The sequence below is a fragment of the Ischnura elegans genome, chromosome 5, assembly GCF_921293095.1.
Source record: "Ischnura elegans chromosome 5, ioIscEleg1.1, whole genome shotgun sequence".
In the NCBI taxonomy this organism is placed as follows: Eukaryota; Metazoa; Arthropoda; class Insecta; order Odonata; family Coenagrionidae; genus Ischnura; species Ischnura elegans.
Window position 1 is genome coordinate 103,225,641 of NC_060250.1, and position 21,571 is coordinate 103,247,211.

Below are 21,571 nucleotides of genomic sequence, written 5' to 3' on the forward strand. Positions count from 1 at the left end.
TTGTAACCATAAAATTGCACTAAACTCATCACGCATACATGGATCCAAATGAGAAAGAGCCGCAAGCTGATTTCTAGCATTACAGATGACTCAAGATGACGCTTGAGGACTGATTCATTTCAATGATTTGGCTGCAACTGATTCTTTAGCCGACTCTCTGTAAATCACGAGTCGATATCCACAAAACTTTAACTGTTATTAGGTAAATTGTACGAGTAATGTATGTATAAAAATAAATAATAAATCGGAATAAAATGGCAAATATAAGAAGACCGACCGACACGATTTCTCCATATATTTAGCAAAGGTGTCACAAATTTCGTTTCTGACTTCTTCCTCGCAGTGGCCCATTGTCCACATGCACCAGACGGCTAAGTAAAATGCACAGTATTCGGGATTAAGTTCGAAAAGCTCGTTTTCCAAATTCCTGGTCATGGTTCATTATCTATGTACACGCCGACCACTACTCCTGGTTTCACAAACATTTCATTTGATAAGACGGAATGAGGAGCTCAGACGGGCCACTACCAACGTTCACAGAAGACTTCCGCTCATCTCCACGGAGGAGTAATAGCTTCGTCAACTAGAAGTGAGTTGTCCGTGGTAAGAGGGTTAAATGGCTGCGAAGGGCGAGAAAATACCGGCCCCTTCTTCCTTGAATGATGCGGGGCGCATTCCACGAATAGCGTGTGTCTTTCGGGGGATGATGAGGGGAGGCCTTTTCCGTAAATATCAGCCCCCGGCGGGAGCGGGCCAGCGACCCCATCCCCTCCCTCCACCTCCCCGGGTGCTGTCGGTTCGCTGGAGAAAGCGACGGAGGCAAAAGCGATATCGAGGCCAACGAAGAGAGTAAACAAGAGCGCATGGTCAATCACCCATACCATCAATCCGCTCACAAATTTCACCCTTCTCAAATGCGTCCTCGAGGATCGATTACAATCGGAAGTTTTGCTACATTTGATGGTTTCTGGAGCAAAGAAATTCATTAAACTCTGGGCGACGCACTACGGAGGCATTTTTTGTAAAACTCTAAGCTTTATAACAGTTAGAATTTCGCGCCCGTACGTTGAATTTTGATACTTCAACGATCGGAAATTTTGCTACATTTTATGGTTTCTGTAGCTAAGAAATCCATAAAACTCTGCGCGATGCACTACGGAGGCATTTTTGTGTGTAAACATCTAAGTTTCATAACAGTTAGAATTTCGCGCCGGTACGTTGAATTTTGATACTTCAACGCTTTTCTTTTACTCAACTTCGTGATCAACATCACTGGACAACCATCCTAACATTGCTTTCGAACGACCGAAGGCCGTTACTAGAGTGCAGAAACGCCGCGTGAAACCTCAGATCAAATTTCAATCCTAACAATGGTTTGACCCACCTCCCCACTCCATTCTCCAATCAGCTAATCTTCTCACTCTTACGAATTTCTCTCTTTCACATCCATCTTCAACTGTTCAATTAACTTAGTTCTAGTTCTTATCCCTCGACGATTGTCTTCATCAAGCCTCAAAACATGGCCCATTAGGTTGTTCCGTCTTCCTAAGAAGGTTTTCGTTAGTGATAGTTTTAAATATAAAGAGACTCGTAATTCTCCGCTCTTCGAATATTTTTCCAGCTATTCGCGGCAAAAACATCGACGGCTACCCTTTCACAGATAAGTTGATGACATCACGAATTAATGCGGAGCGCTTCGCCGCTACCACACGCCCTCTCTCACTACCTCGTGTTGTTTACACTATTGAGGGAGATTCTTTCCCTAAATGGTTTTCCATGAATGAGTTAAAGAACCAGATCTCTAATGACGTCACTAACATATGAAAAGTGTGCGGCAAATCTCGCGTTTTCTTATTTCACACTTAAAGGAGCTAAATAGGGAAGTTTTTTTCGTCGTGATTTATCTTCACTTTCGATCCATCGAATTATTTCAATGAATTTCTGGTGTAGGAGAACGATCCCATTGTGTCGAAAAAATAGAATGGACAAAGAGAAAACGAAAAAATTTGTAATTTCACGATAATAAATTTAATGCAAGGTCTCATCCAAGACGGAACTATTGTGGTAAACTTATTCATATGCCCTTAAAATGAATGGTTTTGCATTTTTAATAGTTATGCCCAATAGTGACTCAGAAAAATTGGCATCCAAAATATTTCATCACAACAAGGGAGACAGTACAATATATGTCTAAATTAAAGGAGGATGCTAACAAAGACAGCTATATGCTAAACATCGTTTGAAACAATAAAATTGCAAAATGGAACTCCAAAGTCTATAAACAAGGTTGATGAAGGTAAAACAAAGTCTTTCATAAAGATAATAATTCGTCTTCATTCAGGGAAGACGAAGAGACAAAGAGACTCATCTGCGAGACAATTACAATGAATGTGTGACTAGAGGACACGCTACACCACGCCGAAACTATGCATTGTATTATAAATACGGCCAGCGATTCCTGGCGATAAACACACAAAGCCTTTTAAACCGCGAACAGAAAATTACTCACCTAAGACATCAACGAAACTTATCTAGTGTCTATTGTATTCCCAATGAATGGAGAAGTATTTAGAAATAAATTCAACAAGAGCCTAAATAGGAAAGTAGAGTCACTCATCACGCTAAAAAATGCAGAGCATTGTAGAAGACCTTCAACGACCTATAAGGTACAAAGGTAATGATTTTTACCGCGTTCCACAAAATCCAAAATAAAAATAATTTAAGAACAAGTAATCAAGGTGGAACGAGCATTCAGCGGAAAAGATTTCCAGGCAAAAGCCTTGAAAACACAATAGTAATTCGGTTTGGAAAATTCATCCGACGATGTTAAGAGTGGCAGCGTCTTGGCAGAGCGAACACCGGCCGTTGGAATGATTTCCTCAGCGGTAGGTCATCGTCACCATCATATGGCTATTACGTAACAGCCCTGTGTCGCCCAGCGTCCGAGGAATTCCCGCCTGACAATGGAATTCCAAAACAGAGAGCTTTTCCAAGTATCCAGCTTCTTTGAAATAATTATCTTGCACGTCCCTTCCTCGGGGAAGTTTCTAGGATAGAATACGTAGATACCTAGCAAAAAAACATTACATAACTTATTTTTAGCATCGATCACTAGCACATCCATGATTACATTAAAATGAATTGCCTTTATGTTAATCACCTATACCTAAAGATAGGTAAACTGATTATTTTTCGGCCAGCTGTTTTAAACGCGAGCACGAGTATGAAATCGTGGTCCTCCTTGACTGATTCTGTTTACGTTTCCATGGTAACTATCGGCGATCGCAGTCTCTCCAGACCCGCGTGCCAAAACAAACACATCCTTCGCTCACACCATCAACCATCTCCCTACAAAAATGGAAAAACAGCAAGTAGCAGCCTAAATATGAAAAGCTTAAATATCCCAAGTTCTTTTCCTTACTACGAGCATTACACCCCGAAAATTATTACCTACACATAGCATTGAAAATCCGAACACACTAATGATTTAACCGTGGATTCGAGAGTGTCCTACTTGGAACTCGACACAGGTAAACAGATCTCAAAACATTGCACCTAAAGGCCGTTTTACGACTGAAAGGCTAATCCAGTGGATGAGAATTTAGTCGGGAAAAATAGGTCACCCCACTAAAGACTATAGATTGCATTGCACCCAATGGATAGAAGGATCCGCAAGTTGCTGAGACTGACAGACCACCACTAAATATAACAATATGTTGCTATGGGATGAGGGGAGTCAGCACTCACCGCGCAACAGGTGCTCCACTCACAAAAAGACGTGAAGGAAACAAGGTGCACAGGGTCGCGACTTAAGAGGACAGTCCTAGACACTCGGCGGTACACTAAAAGCACGATTCACGAATGCACAGCACGGACGCGAAAACCGGAGATACAAAACACACGACACTGTTATTCTCTCTGGGCGGTCGACGAACGCGGGACAAGCTTCTACACTCACGTGGCAACCGAGAGCGACCGACTGACTGAAAAGCGGGAGAGAAAGAGGCGATTCTGTAAGGAGGGCACTGGTGAGCGGACGACAGCGCTCACTTGTTTTCCAGTCGCGCGTGAAGCGGAGGAGGGGGCGGGGAAGACCGTCGCCATCCCCGTCCCCCACCAACATACACGCCCCCCTCCGTTTCACATCGAGATAAAAAAAAAGCGGCACAAGAAGCGATGAAGGCGGCGCGCCGCCTTCATCGCGGCGTGGTGATAATAATACGGAAGCTCGTAGACAGCCCATGAAGGCATTCAATCGGTCCTCATTGTCAGAGTCTCCTCTCTTCCAGCTTGTTCCGCACAGCTTGGGTGGAAGTACGTCGAGGTGGGGGAAGGAGGATGGGGGAAGCATGCTGGTGGAGGGGAGGGGAATGCGTGAGTCTCGCCCGCTCCACGACTTCCCCTCTCGCGGCCGTCTTGTGTGTGCTGTGAACGGGAGTCTCGGAGGACGCAGCGCCTCCGACGACTAGCGGGAGGACTAAAGATTACGACCCGGTGGCGAACATTTCATATCTCTACAGTGGGCGATACAAGAAGGAAAGTGAGTAATTTTCCTCGAAAATGACATAGAATGTCGAAACCATGGTCGGTAGTGGAGTTTTTCTTTTAATTGTGAAAATTACAATTTGTAGTTTATATTTTATCTTGGATATATTGCATTTCGACCAAGTCAAACCTGATAGGATTTTAACGTGGGTAATTTCCCTCCACAAATCATATATAAATAGATATTTGTCACTACCCTTCTACTTCCATTGACCAAAGGTATTTAAGATAGTATATTTCCACAAGGGCGTACCCAAGATCATAGCTAGGGGGGTGCAAGCCATGGTTGTTCAAGTTGTAGGTAAGATTTATGCATGGAAAAGGTGAATGAAATCAACATATTAAGGAAACGGTAACATCTCTTAATTAGTTTTTAAAATTATTCGCTTGAAAAATATTATTTTCCTTAAAGATATTAGCGATTTTTGCCCTCGCTGGGTACGCCCATGTATTTCCAATATCTGTGCTAGGTGATGTGAAAGAAATAAGAAAACAAAATTGATTTTAGAAATGCAAAACTAACAGAAAAAAATCAAATATGTACCTATTTGTCTAAAGGGTCTAGCCGGTAAAGATGGAGAAAAGCGCCCCCAGATGTTTTGAAAAATAAAAAATATACACTTAGAGTGCATTAAAAAATATGTGTTTTCCCAAAGATTCAGGTCCAAACGATGGAAACTAACTCCAAAAAATTGAAACACGATTTTTAGTTTTTTAACCATATCTCCAGTTTTTGTTTTTGTAAAAACTTTTTCTTAATTTTAAAATGTATATATTATTATATTCTAGCATCCTGATTTTTTCAAAATCTTTTTACCGAAAACTAAACTTTAAAATAAGTTTGAAAATTTCAAAATTAAATTAAAAATTTTAGGAAACAATAGACACGCCGAAAAAATATTTGTTGTTACCCATGCATCTAAATATAATCCTAATTTTTTTCAGATTTTTAAAATTAGTGGAACAATGTTAAAAACACGAATAACTGCTTTGCGCCATTTGCATCCATGTCTTCCAGGAGGATATTTGATTTGATTGTTGAGAGCAATTGTTGATCAGTTTGTAATATTATTGATTAAGAATACAGATTAACATAAACAATGCCTATCACACTTAGATTAATCGCATTATTGGTTATAACTATATTGTTAACCTTGAATGAAGAGTCAGGAATATTTCAACAAACGCTGTTAGATTAACTACGGCGACGATAAGTCTCCGCCATGGTATATCTTATCAAAACACATTACACGCACTTAAAAACTGATAACGAGATAGATCGCTAGATGTTAAAAAATACAAAGAAACGTGACTGTCGCCGCGTCAGTAGATTTGCTATACATAAAAAAGAGGAGCACTTTCACTACTTGAAATAGATATTTGAGAGCCTTCGCACGAGTAAGTACTACTTAAGTAGGGATCAGAAGACCTACTCGTATGCAATTCAAATCTCAGAGGGGAAGTTCAAGTAGTACGTAAGCATCCCTAACTAGGGGAGGGTGAGAAGGTTTAAAGGAAAGAAGAAGAGTGTTTGCTTATACTAAAAAGGGGGAGTGAACAGAACTGTTTAGTAATACAAGAATGTCTCACTATTTAAGCGAACAAAGGGGAAGTGGTTGAGCACAGCGTATTTTTTACGTTATAAAGAACGCGCAGATAGTATATACTTGCATTACGTATGCTAATTGATACATAAATTATACTTCAGTACTTTAATAGTAAGCTTTTTTATAGTGATCACGTGAAAGTTCGAAAGTAACACTTAAATATTTTGTTTTCATTACACGAAGCAAATGTAAACAATCGAAAAATATCCCCCAAGAAGGTGCGAAATGGGTTCGGCTTATGTTTATTTTTTCTCTATGAGGGGGTAGGGGTCAAAAATGGCCGAAATGAGTTTACGAAATATTGGAACGCTCGCAGAAAATTGATTCCAAGATCTAGGAACGGAAAATCTACACTTGATTTAACATAAAATACAAGTTCCCGTATGAACCTTTACCGATATGAAACTGTCCAAAACTTTAAAAGGGTGGTTGTATAAAAAGGTGACGGGGATAAATTGCGGGAATTAAACTCCCTCTTCACTAAAATCTGAGACTCACCCGCTCCTGCTACTCGCTGTCTCCATCGCCGGCGACCCCTGGGCGTGCGGCTCGCGGGCACCTGTGGAAGAAGGAGAGGATCAGCGGACGGATTTAGCAATAATGAGAAGAGATTAATTCATTATTATCTGGGGTATCCCACGCAGGCATGCGACTTAAGCCGGGCCGAGTAAAAAGACTCCCCAATCCGGATAACCCGGGTGAGACAGGGATACACCTCCCATTGCTAAAACCAAGTGCCCCATTCACAGCCAAAAAATCCCCATCCTCAATTTGCACCCCTGTGAAATGGATCACACAGCAATGCATCCATCACATTGCTTGTAATGCAATAAAACTTAGAGCTTTAATGGCTTTATAACTCTGATATTTTTTATAGAATGATAAGTAATATACAGGTTGGAGAAAAATTTTACCACGAAATATTTACCCTGGATAGCAGATCTCAGTAGGAATAAAAATTACCGATGCTTTGAATAAACTAGAAACTACAAAGGGGATAGATCCCCCCCAAAGACTCAGGGAAAAAATATTAAAAGATATTCTCTTAGTTTTGATACATACATAATATCTTCGTCTGCTTAAAGTTAAATTTTTAGTGCCAAAATGATGTAAAATGTATTTCCAGGAAAGTCATTTTTTAAATTATTATTCATTATGATGCTTTGGTAACATTTTTAAACCGCAGAAACTTTGAGTCGAGTGCTCCGATTGGCCGCGAGTTTGCCTTGTTGCCGGATACTGCGTACTGGATTGCTGTGGACTGGACTCTCTGGACAAGTTATGACTTCGAATGCTTTTCCTGACGGAGATCGCGATGTATCCAAAGCTTCTGGCAACACGGCAAACTCGTGGACAATCGGAGCGCTTGGCTCATAGTTTCTGTGGTTTAAAAATGGTGTGGTTTCTAAGAAAACATCATCAGTAATTTTCGATCCTGCTGGCATCACTATCCAGGGTTAAAAGTTTGTGAAACAATTTTTCTCCACACTACATACTGAAATTCATTTAAGTAAATAGAGCAAAATGTATTTATTGAATTACCAGAAATGCAGTGTTAATTACATAACGACAACAACTTTTAGAGTCCCTATGTTATTATAACGTGTGAAAATAGTTTGCTTGCTCCAATGCTCTCATTCCATACTTCTCGACTGTCATCAGAGAACACGAACACGAGGAATTAAAAAGGAATCCGAAAAACATTTGATTGAAAAAAAGGGAATTTCACTCGCATAATTTTATGGAACCGATATCGCGACATCATCTAGTAGTGGTACAGGACGAATATTTGGTAAAAGGGTGTGGAAGGATACTGATAAAGGTGATGGCAGTGTAGTGACGGGAAAATACATCATTAGGAAAGCATTCCTTCGTTATGAAAAGGAAAGAAATATTCGGATAGTCTTTTCTTAATGTTACATCGCCTCTCCGCTCTTATTGTTCAATTATAATTAAGATTTTTTTATTTCCTGCCTTAGCAACAGAAAATTTTGCAGAACAGCGAAACCGGTCGTTCCTAAATCATGCATGAGAAATTTACAATTTCATTACATTTAAACAGGTTTTATTTCACGAAGTCACTCCGCAAACTATTTATTATATGAAGCCGAACGACCTAAATTATTACAAGGACAGTGTAGAACAATGTAAACCAATATTTGGGCAAAGCTATGAATACGCAGAAAGAGACCTATGGAATATTTACCGATTCCATTTGTCTCATACGTAATCTACCAGATTATAACGCAATTCTTGGCAAACAACTTAATGTAAAAACATGATTGAGTAAAGGAAATCAACAAATCTCATCGTATGACAATGAAAAGTACTAACCGGGCAAGAAAAATACTGCTTCATGAGACTTACGAAATCATTATCATTGCTAAGCAATCCTCAGATTGGTTTGACATAGCTCGCCACCTATCCCCAAACATCCTATCAGCTAACCTTTTCACTCATGAATATTTCTTACCCTAGAAAAGCTTCATAATCTGTTCCATGTATTTTACGCAAGGTCTTTATTTTCCATTCTTGCCATCCAGCTGTCTCTTGCGATCGGAACGGATTGGAAGTGGGGGTACTTCACTTTTTGAGCCATCCAAAAGTCTAAGTGGTAAAAGTAGGAATTTCAAAGTACATAATATTTGAGAACAAACATTATGAGAGGAAGCCGTGTCTTTATCGCTACCCCTCGCAAATACCTAAATGGAATATCTAAGATGGGAAAATATAATAAAATGTAACTAGGATTAGTTTCGATCATTTAAAAACAAATGCAATCAGTTATAAGTAACTAGTTACACTTAAAAGAATATTTACAATTACTTTTCGGGTCGTTAAGTACAATAAAATGTGACTGGGATCAGTCAATCATTTAAAAAAATGTAATTAGTTACAAGTAACTAGTCACAATTAAAATTATTTAGCTACTATTTGGATTTTTAAATGGCGCACGAGGCTTAGTGGAATGAGTTTTTTTTAACTAACGTTTAAAAACTTGGATTTTCTTTCATAGAACTTGAACTATATGACTATATTTACAGTTTCTCATTTCGTTTTACTGTTTGGACTGCGACCAATGCGATCATTATCGTGCCTTGGTTCGTATCCTAACCGAATCAATTCCCGCGCGCAAAGTTATGCGACTACAGACTCGGTCGCACGGTGCGGGCGTTTCGGACTGCGTGCCACGGTAGGATATGTACCGATAAGTAATGATCTCTTTCAGAGAGCAACAAGCTGTTTTGAAGTAAAAGTTAAATTAATAAGAAGGAACTACTACAAATAAAGATTTAGTGAAAAGTAATCGTTACAGGCAACTCAGCTACTTTTAAGTAGTTACTGCCTCACACTGCTCACCACTTAAAACAATTTCATCTGTAACGTTACCTTTTCCAATTCGTAGAAAGTTATACTTTCCCTCTTATCTTGGCTTCGCTTCCAAAACATACTTAAATAATTACCCCTCCTTTTTCTTTCCTTTGCTCCAGTACAACATCAATAATGAAAGCATTCCGGGATTATACGCTGTAGCATGAAGCATCCGAGTTACAAGCGGTAAGTAAAAGCTGTGAGTCTCTCTTTGTTCACTCGTAGCAGTTTTTGAAGATTTCTGCCGCTTTCTTATAAATTTTAGAATAAATTGGACTCTTTGACGTTTCAGTCTCAAAATTATCTAGAAGATAATGGAGGTTCTGTGAGAAAGCAATCATTATATCAAAGTATTCTACCAATTGAGGTAGGTTCGCATAGATTATTCAAGAAGCATTCTGGCAGTCTCCTTTCCCTTCATGGGGCTTCCCTATTCAATTCACTGTAGGCCTACTCCCTTTCATTCTATCTAAAAATCTTATTGCCTTCCTTCCTCTTCCTCGTTTACCCAATATTCTCTCCTCTAACAGTGTTTCCGTACCTCATCTAGAAGCTGTCTCTTCTCACCCACTATGTCCAGCACTTCTTCGTTCCTCCTCCTCTCCGTCCATTATACTTTTCCCCATTCTTTTCCTCAGTTTCTCGTCTTCTCTCGCCCTCCTTCCTAAGTGACAATGTTTTTGCATCGTAAAGCGTTAGTCTCCAGAAGATTTCCTTGGGTAAGCGACCAACATCGGTCGGGAAACGTTGGGGCCGCCCAAAAATAGACGCGGTGACATAGCCCAAAAGTTTTTATTTAAAACGTTAGACTCTGTATCGAATTCTTTACTAACCAGCCATGTTATGGTATTTGGAGGAGGCGAACGACGGCTGAGGTCATTTGCGCCGTGACGGAAGGGTCTGGAAGAAAGGATGGAGAAAAACCCGGCGTCGGCATTAGCCATCTCTTAACGAAAGGTGCCAAGGGGACCATGCTTTAACGTCCCATCCGACGCACGGAGTGTCCGCACAGCATTCAAGCAGGGATCGGGCTCTCTCTGAAAATTGTCTGCCATCGCCGGGATTTGAACCCGAGCCCACAGGGTGGGAAGCCAACCCTCTAGCCAACAAACCAACCTAATACCCTTTACTAGCCTCTTCTTTGTTAAATGAAGTTAAAAAAAATACGGAGGAAAAAAGCGGATGATTGCCTATAGGAAAGGGTTGAGTTAGCGGAAAGCTCTGCACTCATTCCACGCCAGTTTTCCCATGATTGCGAATGTCCATTCCGCAATTATGCCAGGCTTTCATTCATTCAGTCCGCAAATTGCACCTCCCTCACCCTGCACAACAGAGCCATCTGGAATAGAATGTCACAAATAGCGAACGGAAATAAAGGTTCGCAATCAAAACTCTAATGGAACGAGAGTCACTCACAAATGACGATCGATATATCGAAAGACATATTTTCCCATCAACTCAGGCTAGAATGCAGTCGACGCGACATCAAAACGGGGTAGACATCTCCAATGTAGAAAAAACAAAGTATTGATAAAGGCCAAGCAAGAGTGAGCATGCATAGTTCATCGAGTATTGAGCGAAGAAAAACTGTTGTTCGGATGAATGATAAGCACTAAAGTGCTTTTTTACGAAGCTAACTAAAGCTTAGTCCCGGAGGAAAAGTGCGGAAAGAATGCTCGATTAAGCATTCAACACGGGCTTAAAATTAAGGAAAAATATTCATGCATTCTTTAGTAACCATCCAATTTCCCTGGAAAGTAAAGTTGACTGCATCTAGCGCAAGATGAATGTCAAAGAAGATATCCTTTGCTTGCACTCGCAAATCTCTTTGGAGACCTCATGATATATTTCATTAACCACTCGGTCGGATAGTCAATTTTTAATCGAGCTGATAACCTGCTAATGACTCTCCAATCCTTCTTCAAATAATTTTTAACATTAGTATGCGAATTGTGAAACGCAACCTCTGAAAGAATGATACGCGATAACATAGATCAGATTTAAGTATACCGGGATTAGCCACGGGGATAAATTTACGGAGCCATAAATACGGTTGATACTCGGTAACAATAAGCAAACGAAAATCATTTAGTATTTTAAGTGCATTTGTTAAAGGGGTTCGAGCGGAGACTGATGAAAATACGAGGGTCGTTCAATACGTAATGGCCCTTATTTTCTTTCTCAGAACTTATTTATTGTAAAGAGTCAGAATTTTGTGACAATATGCATCAACATTTCTTGTCCATGCCTTTCTTTCTACGTAGTACCCATTACGTTCTAAGGCCAACATTTTGGGGGAGCATGCATTCCCTGGTGGTAAAAGCTCTCGTCTTGTAGGCATAGCGATGCCTAGCGTGGCGTGATCATAGAGCTGTGTTTCAGCATCTCCTGAGGCTGTAACTTTCTTTACCCATCGCCCATCCTTCACTCCTACCAATTGCAGCGTTGCCATGCACTGCACACAAACGTTTATGGATGTTCACCACGGTTTCTTTTTCTGTACACACAAATTCAAATACGCCATTTTGACGCTGTACTACGGTTCTGCTATCTGCTAGAACGGTGTCAAACTTGTTTAAAGTATACCGGGACTAGCCGCGGTGATAACTTTTACGGGAGTCACCCGCAATTCACAATTGCGCGAAAGATCCACAGAGAAAAAATCATCCGCCTTGACCGGGATCCCGGTGTATCTTCCGCACGAGTGTCAAACTTCATCAGCGCAGAGAACAAACATCAATTGTGAAGCACCGACAAGGGCATTGATCTGTTTCTATCAACGGCTTTTTAAAAAAATGTGGGGCAATACTTATTGAACGACCCTCGTAGATAAAAAAATCACCGCCAAAGCACGAAAAGGTGCGTATGCCACAGAAAAAATAGCTTTATTAATATGTTCCTATTATTACTAAAACGCTCACACTTGTAGAAAGTATTCCAGAAAGTTAATCGTCTTAAAATCAACCGTTGCAGACACGTGAAACCTATTCGGAATTTTTAATAATCACGCTCAAACACAGCCCTTATGCATTCGCACTGCTTCACTTACATTCTCCCACGAAATATTGGCGTACGAATTACATTTGCTCTCGAGGAAAAAATGAGTCGAAATGATTATCGAGGAAATCAATCTTGATGAAGCGTCAATTAAATCGTTGAATGATCAATCAAGTCCATAATCTATCTTCAAAGGAGAGAATCTGTTTAGCAGTGAGCCAATGGCCCAAGAACCGAAGCCGAATCAAGATTGCTATTGATTTGGCAGCCGTGATAAGGTAATCTCTCCTTAAGACGCCGAAGCCAGGCGATTAGTATATAGTCTTCTCCAAATGATCAAGGATGCCATATTCCTCCGGCGCTTCAGATGCTCATTTGCGAAGAGACATTCAACTGCTCTCCCTCGCTCTAATTCTCCCGCCAGAGGGCTCTTCATACGCGATGCATATCTATCGCCACGCTGTTTTTAGGGCATGGGTTCTCCTCTAACTACGATTGAACATCTCCCGTTACTAACAGCTCTATCAGCTCTAAAATACACTAACAGCTGCAGAGCCACATGGCTTTGATACAATTTGTTTTGATGATATCATTACAATAAGGACTTGAAAATAAGATTAGAAGGTAAACGGATTCATTTTTTTTCTAGCTATTGTGAAAATTATTTCTTAAGACCTAGCGATTTATTCGAATGTGGAGACAGGGTCTGAAGGAAACAAGAGAAATTGCGCCCCTTACACGAACGATATTTTTCGTTTGAAAGCTGTAATAACTAGAGATAACTGTTATGCTGAGCAGAGGCGCAGCAAAGAATTACGCCTAGGGGGGGTTTAGGCGCAACTAATACTTGGGATGTGGGGGTATTGCATACCCGCCAGGGTAAGCGGGAGGTGCGGGGGCCCTCCTCCAGAAAAAAATCAGATAAATTGTTCAAAATGGCGAGTTCTACGGCTTTCGGAGGGATGTTTGATTAATTCGAACACTATAAGTAATACTAATCCAAATAAGTAAAACGGATTGAACTTAAAAATTTCTCTGAGCTCTGGGGGGCGGATTTATCCCCTAAACCCCCTCGCTGCGCCACTGATGCTGAGAATGAGAGGTCGTAATGGGCTTAAAGAATATCAAAATTAACCTAAAACAATCCTGAAAGACATACATGAATCCTACACGGAGAAAACAACTTTGGGTGTTACAGCTAAACGCTATCCAGTCCGCCCCCTCTATGGCAATTATTGGACACTCTGCCACGTAATCCGAGGTATTTTGGTAGATTGTCTAAACGCTTTGCGCTGCCCCTCTAGCTTAGTCTAGCCACATCACCCAGAGTATCTCCAACAAATAACATGGAACACGTCTAGTCAACCCTGTTCAGAAGTCATCACTACTCATCTTCTGTCGGTATGCTTGAAGCTCTACGTACATAGTTACCGAAGCTCTGCCAGTTAGTGCGTAAGAGCGATAGAAAAAAGCCTGCAAATTAAGTTTTCTTACGCATCTACGTTTGATGCTGATATATAACTACGTAATGTAATTGTGTGCATTTAGTAATCCTCTTAAACTTACAAATGGAGACTGTGGTCACATTTTATTCACATTTCAAAACAACGGTTGATTATTTACAATAATAATATATTGCGGCGTTTTTGTAAATATTTATTATGGTAACCGATTTAGACTAGTTGTTAGAGACCGTTGTTACAACGCGGGGGGGCCACGTTCAATCCTTCTTGCAGGCGTATTTTTCTCCTCTTTTTTGTATTTTTTTTGCAGAAACTTACATTTAACACCTAATTTATGGTGTTAATTCAATTTTAATTTGATTTAAATTTAGTTATCAAGTTTTAACCATTGTACTTCTTTGAAGGAGCAGAAATCGACAAAGTAGCCTTTCAGCTACTAGATGAGATACTCTACAAATATTACTGACGCCAGACCAGTTTCTAAAATTTTGCAAGGTGTTCCGTGCTAACATCGACTCTGTGCGAGACGAGCCTCCTTTGAACAAGACGCCAAGGAAAGACTGTTAGTCTTAATTAGTTATGTTTGGTAATTGTCGTATTATTATTGCTTGATGATCTTGAAATTGGAATTTGTTTTAGGCTCTCATAGTGGACTATACCAACTAGGAGCAGTTTATCTGTATTGTCCATGTCTCCCCTCTGAATTTATGTCTAGTTTAGAGTTCTGACTATGTTTTTCCATTCTAATTACTGGAAGCCCGATAATCCTTTTTTTGATTCTTCAAGCAATCATATTATTTCTGGTAAGTTCATTGAAGGGTTAAATTTTCTTAGTTATCAAGGTACATATTTTTGTTGTGACAGAGCATGGAAATGTTCAAGTGTATTTTGCATTGGGATCTATTATTGATGACAATCTTGGTTTTCGTTGTATTCTTGGATTTATAGAGAGCTTTAGTGCTACTTATATCTGTCAAATTTTTAAACTTACTAAATCTGAGTCCTGCTCATGCACTGAAGAAAAAAAGGAACTATTGAGAACTGTTGAATCCTACAATTCTGATGTTGAAGTGCGTAACTGTTCTCTTACTGGAATGATGGAAAAATGTATATGGAATTAGGTAGAAAGGTTCAACGTAATAGAAGGGGGAAGCCTCGACTTGATGCATGATATCTTAGAAGTCGTCATAGTCATAGTTTTAGTTAGTTAGGTTAGTCATAGTTTGTAACCAAATATGACCTTATAAATATTATGCCAGACTTAATTTCCAAGAAGTATTGCGCCGAAGATCAGCTTGGATTTAGAATTATTATTTTTAAATATGGAGATACGGTTTCTAATAAACCTGCCGCTATTGCTGAAGAAGAACTATGTCGTGGGTCTATTAGAATATCAGCCAGTGAAATGATCAATTTCGTTTTATGCCTTGCCCATATGATAGGAAATTTAGTGCCTGAAGACGATCCATCTAGGAGACTTTTCTTAATGTTACGTGATATTGTTGAAATCCTGTGTTGTACATCAATTCAAGTTGAGTTAATCGATCAGTTTCATTACCTTATTGTTCAACATCATTCTCTATACATATATTAGGTTATTTGGTAATTCCTTTAAACCCAAGTTTCGCTTCATGCTTCATTACTGCTGTGTTCTAACTGCGGACCACTAATTCATACGTGGTGTATGCGCTTTGAAAGAAGGCATAGAATGTTACAACGAATTGCTACTGTTATTTCTAGTCGTATCGACACTCCAATGCCTATTTGTATTAAAACTTGGTTAAGTTTAGCCTACCGCTTTCTATCTCAAAAAGGATTTCATAAAAGGATAACTTTCAGTTCAAACTGCAATGTCATTCAAGCAGATAAAATACATTTTTTTCCTCTAGTTAAGAGTAAGATGCCAAATTTTTTCCAAGGTTTGTGTAGAGCATCCACAAATGTCATTTTAAACGGTATCAAATTTACAGACAATTCTTGCATTGTGGTGGGTGCCAATGAGTTAGGATCTCCCAATTTTGGAAATGTAAAATTAAATTATTGTCAATACTTCTAATGAAGTCTCCTATTTTATTCTCAACTTATTACAATATCATGGAGTTATCATCTGTCATCATTTTATGTTGATTTCACTGAAAATGTTTCATGCTTTGAATGCAAAATGTTAAGCTGTCCGTTTTCACGAATACTTGAGAATGAACAAAATATTTTTGTATGTACTAAAGATATTTAATAAATAAACTTCATGCGAAAAAAGGTCCAGTTATTGTCTACCTTATTCATGGGGAGATAAATTAATCAAAATACCAGCTTGTGCGTTAACTTTTACACCAACCGCAAGGGAGTTAAAAAAAAGACAAATTAGTAAAGCATTTGACCAATATAATAAAAAAATTTCAAACAGGCTAATTAAACAATTTAGTCACATTAATCAAATTCTGTAAAGACAATGCCTATTCTTTTATTATCAAGGTGACTAAACCCTCTATTAATATCCTTGGTTTTACCCAAACTCCATCACAGAAGGTAGTTGAGATTATGGATCTGGTCGTGTTTGACTAATAGCACTGACTCAATTCAGACATTATGATGAAGTTTCGTTTAGTCATATTATTTAGATTGTTCCTATGCAACAACTGCATCATTTTGTCACCCGCAGGAAACACTTTGGTGGGAGCATCTAAACTGGTGTGACTGGACTTTTCTGTTGAATTCACTGAAAAGTTCAGTCAGCCCCATACCGATTAAAATATTTGGTCGTTAGGGCCGAACGTTTAGGCGTACCGCCTGAACATTTTTCTCTGTGTAGTTTAATACCTCTGTCACAGAGAGACATTATTTTTATATGCAAAAAATACGAACAGAATGAATTATCTCAATTTACCCAGCCGCTCTAATTCATAGAATTTGAGTCTATAAGAGAATATTTTCATTACAAAGAAACAGCATTTTTGTACGTTATCTTACCGATACCTTAATACCTTATGCAGGTCTTTGTTAAGCAAATGTGACAGAACCTTGTTTCACCTCCGAGGACCTTCATGTTGCCTACCTTTTAAAAAGCTCAAAATAGCATGTAGCGTTTTAATGCATCACGTTATACTTTTCCGATTCAATTCCTTATACTTACAACAAGCAGCAATTTGTTTTCGCTTCTAGGTTTTCCAAGAAATCACACGGGAAGTGCTCGATAAGCTGCGAATTAATGATAGACAACGTATTCTACACTCTAGTTTATAATATTTCATTGTTCTCAAATCGCAAAATTGTTGTTATCACCGAAGAAATAATATATTTATGATAATAATTATTTTTTTTCCTTTTCTTGACCTTGTTTAATATACGATATAATATTTCCTGGAGTTTACGTCAATTTTAAAGCAAGTTTCAGCCAACGTTTCGATTTATTTTTAAATCATCATCAGGGCTATGTAAGAAAAAAGTATATATATATATATAATAAATAGATTATATATATATATTTTTTTTTAAATTGTATTATTGTATAAAAAACCGATAGTACCTTTTTTATGTATAAATATTGTATATCGTTTTAATCTTTGCATTTTATATTGTTCATGCTTTTTCCTTACTTAGCCCTGATGATGATTTAAAAATAAATCGAAACGTTGGCTGAAACTTGTTTTAAAATTGACCTAAACTCCAGGAAATATTATATCGAATATATTTATGCGCACTACTGAACGTATTTAGGATGTTGTTTCAATGCCGATAATGGAAAAAAGTCCACAAAGCGGCATTAACTTGGAAACGGTTTTTTGCTAGAGAATCCGGTCGAATAGGCATAGTTAACAGCGATAACCCGGAGGAAAATGCACCATGGAGACAGAGGTCCGCCACAAAGGCAGTTGCACGCAATTCTCTCGTTCCAAGTTTGTTCCTCTACTACCCTCCATCTCCACTTACCTTTATAACCGAATAGGTTCCCCCACCAACTTCCGCCCCGCACGTATGAAAAATTGGTTTCAACGTCACTGCTCCAGCCCCTTAGGTCGATAATCTAAGGTTGAAAACCCTACAGACAAAGTGCGACGTGCCATGAAAAAAACAACACTCTTCGTTGCCCAACATGTATATTAACTAAAGAAATAGATGACTTATCGTCTCGCGATAGCAAGAGCAGTTTAGTTTTGAAAAATGAGACCCATCCAGCTTGGATATCGTGCGCATAAGTCGCCCTACATTTCCATGTCAAAATGACGCATTATAAAACAGTTTATCAGAGAATTTATATGAATGGAGAGTATCACGATGTAAGAAAATATTTTTTTATTAATTTTTCAATTTCCGGAGTAATTAACGCGCGCGACTGATTAAGGTACACACTGAAGCAATACAAGGGACAGCCATACAAACCATTAGGCCAATTATGAAAATATACCGCCTTTTAATCTAGTTTCCGCCATATTTCTAATTACAAGCTTTAAGTTTAAAAAATTTTATCGTTAGACCAAGTTCTATTAGATGTGAAAATGATGGTGAAACGGTTATCTAAAACGGTCTTGTCACTTTCTTCATCACTTCCTTTGAAATATTTACACCATTTATCAGCCACATAAATGTATCCCTGATAATGTTTGCTAATTTGAACGATTACTCCCCGCATTGTTGTGAAGCAAATGCTTTGTGGCACGGCAGATATTTCCATGTCGGTAGCCTCACGTCAAGAAATAAAGTTCCACTTCATGATAAGTATACCTTCCGGTGGTTACCCTCTTGGTCGTGTAAGGTCTTGCATGGCGCACTAACAAAGTGTTATGTTCAGAACGCACGCAGAACGCTGTATTTAAGAAAATCACGCATTCTAAAAAAAACACATTTGATTTCACACCTGGTGATAAGAATGGTGTGGTTCGCAGTCCTTTCAATCATATTTCCTCATCTTTATTCTCATTTCCAACCCTAAAGAATATCAGGAGCATTACTTATGCCAACTAATGCCTGCGTCGAACACTAGCAGTGCTGCAAACCGGGTGGAAAATTTGGAAACACCGTGTTCCATCCTTCATCCACAACAGCACGGCTATGCTTGGTGATATCCACACGTGGAACATGCGACATGGAAGAAACAAATTTCTGGTTCCAATCCATAAGTCCTCGCGTCATAAGTCCTCTAATAGGTCCTCGCGTATGGCGGAATCATTTATATGCACCTTTGCCCTCTCATTTAACGCCCTGTCAGATGACCGCGACTGGTCAAGGACAAAGATGATCCAACAGCTGGCAAAAAAAATACAATGTGGCCTAGCAACAGAATAATATACATTATCTACTACATAATAATATAACTTATCTACCATCACATGAATTTTTAACTGATGCCTGTACTCCTTCATTTCCGTATTTATAACCTTGTAAAGAGAGCCCTGGTCCAGAGGAAAAGGGTGCCGGATTGTGGCCTCATCTGGGCCAGGTAAAAGAAATAAATCAAATCCTAAAAATTGCAGAGTAATTATTATCATTGTTAAAATATTAACTTGTTTCTGGAGCAGATTTTAAAATCAGATTACAGCGTTTCATTGAGATGTTAGAACGTAGGTTTCCGCGGCGATAGTCTGACCTCTGCATTTATTCAGGGTTTTCTTTCGCGTCAGCTTGTTTATAGACAAATTTTTGCTGGCTATCCTGCCAGCGTCTTTAGGCCGAAAGTTCCTTCACACCTTCCAAGGCACCTTCGACCTGAAGACGCTGACAGGATAAGCCAGCGAAACTGCTGTCTGTGAAAAAGCTGACGCGGAAGAAAACCCTGAAGAAATGCAGAGCGTTTCACTAACTTTAATCATAAACTGCACGGCGTTCGAACGTATTCATTCCAATCTAAACGGAGCACCATCCATAAATATACCGCAGCAATAATGGCTATTTTAAGTCTAATAAATAAAATAAAGTTGCTCAATATACTAAAAAATCAAGAGCAATAGACGTCCAAGACCGATATTGAGGATAATTCTTTAAAGAAATTGAGGTCAGCAAATGCAGCGATAAAAAGGCATAATAATTATTGAATTAACTATAGTACAGGAATGTTATTTTCACCACTTTGAAATAAGCACTAAATAACGCTCTCTCCAAGCAATAAAACACCAAAGGAATCCATATAGCGTCATATCTAATTGAAAAATTGATCTTTTCTCTGCAAATTTTCACAATATTTCGGCCTAGCTGCAGGCCTCTACTGTGCAAATACAGTTATTATCAATTTGAGATGTGAGACGTGATTACTAATTTCAGTAGAAATATTCTTGGCGTTGAATTTACCAGTTCCCTTATATCAGAATTTTCCCCAGTATAGAATACCGTGCTTAGGATGATGTGTAACAATTTTCGTTATTTTAATACCACTGGACTCAAAGAGTCACATTATTTCAGGCCTAATTTTCCATGCCACGGTAAGTTTTGGCCGTGTTAGAGCTCTAATTCTGCTCATCACGTGATTACCATTTACAGCTCTACCTTTGCGACACAGCATTCATCTCTCCACCTACACAGCATATGAACCGTAAAGGATGGAAATCAATACAAATGAAAATGAGGGAATCGCGTACAGGTTTTTGGTCACACATTACAGACGCAGTCAGCAGGAACGTCGGGAGAATTATTGCAAAGAGAGATCGGGGGAGTTCAAAACGATATGAATGTAATGTCGCCGATAAGGGCGCGTATATGATTTCCATTCATCGCGAATAGCAACCCACACGCAACGGCGTCGTCCATTTGAAATTCCAATGAAATTGCGATGCCCTTTCGCTTACTAATTGGACGGACATTTCGTGGGGAGCGAATTAGCCGACCAATGTATATATTACTCCGTACAGCAGCGGCAGGGTCGGCTTTTGAGTGGAGAACAGGGGCGGCAGTGGAATGCAACCCCCCCCCCCCCTGGAGGATCGAGTGGGGGCGCAACCAGTGGCCCCCGGGGGGAGAGGAGGAAGGGGGAATGCCTTGTTGCAACACACGACCATCGCCAGCGATGACGAGTACCTGCAGGTCCCGCGCTAATTATTAAGGTTCTAATCGACCCACGCTCCTATTAGCATATGTCATCGATGGAGAGCGCGGATTTATGGCCGATGACTTTTGGGAAACGGTAGAGAGCGGCAGAAAAGATATTTTTGCGATAAAAAAAAGGGTCAAAATATGATCGATGAAGAGCCCGCGAGGATATGAGGTAGGAAAAAAATTAATTGCCATAGTCACAAAAGCGGAATCAGAAAAAAAAACTTGGGAGAGCTGAAAGAGAGGGGGTGAGGGGAATTCATTTACCATAAACGCTGTAGATCAAAGGGAGGTAACCTAATTATGACCCTATAATAATAATAATTATTATTATAATTAGTAGGAGAGGTAATTCCCTAAGGCAGTAAAGAATTCTTCATCTGTAAAACCGATAAATATAAAACCGCTACTGGGGTTTTGTTTGGTATGTTGGCTTTCTGCCTTGTAAGCTCGGGTTCAAATCCCGGTGGTGGCAGAGAGTTTTAAGGAATGCCCGATTCCTGCTTAAATGCTGTGTGGAAGGCATTTCAAGCACAACACTCCGTCCGTCGCATGGGTCGTTAAGCCGTG

General features: G+C 39.3%; 1 protein-coding gene and 1 long non-coding RNA gene across 3 annotated transcripts in view; one reads left to right on the forward strand and one right to left on the reverse strand.

Annotated features, from left to right (window-relative positions):
* Positions 1-21,571, reverse strand: part of LOC124159351 (glucose transporter type 1) — a 338,182-nt gene that overhangs the window by 116,266 nt on the left and 200,345 nt on the right. Inside the window, exon 4 of one of the 2 annotated variants that reach the window (XM_046535114.1) lies at positions 6,651-6,711. The gene's annotated coding sequence lies outside the window, so the exon portion shown is untranslated. Of the gene's footprint in view, positions 1-3,747; positions 4,066-6,650; positions 6,712-21,571 lie in introns of those variants that run through there. The other variant, XM_046535113.1, reaches the window with a different exon arrangement.
* On the forward strand, positions 14,162-15,781 carry LOC124159352. Its single transcript, XR_006864949.1, has 2 exons — positions 14,162-14,546; positions 14,624-15,781. It is a non-coding gene; the product is annotated as an uncharacterized LOC124159352 (long non-coding RNA).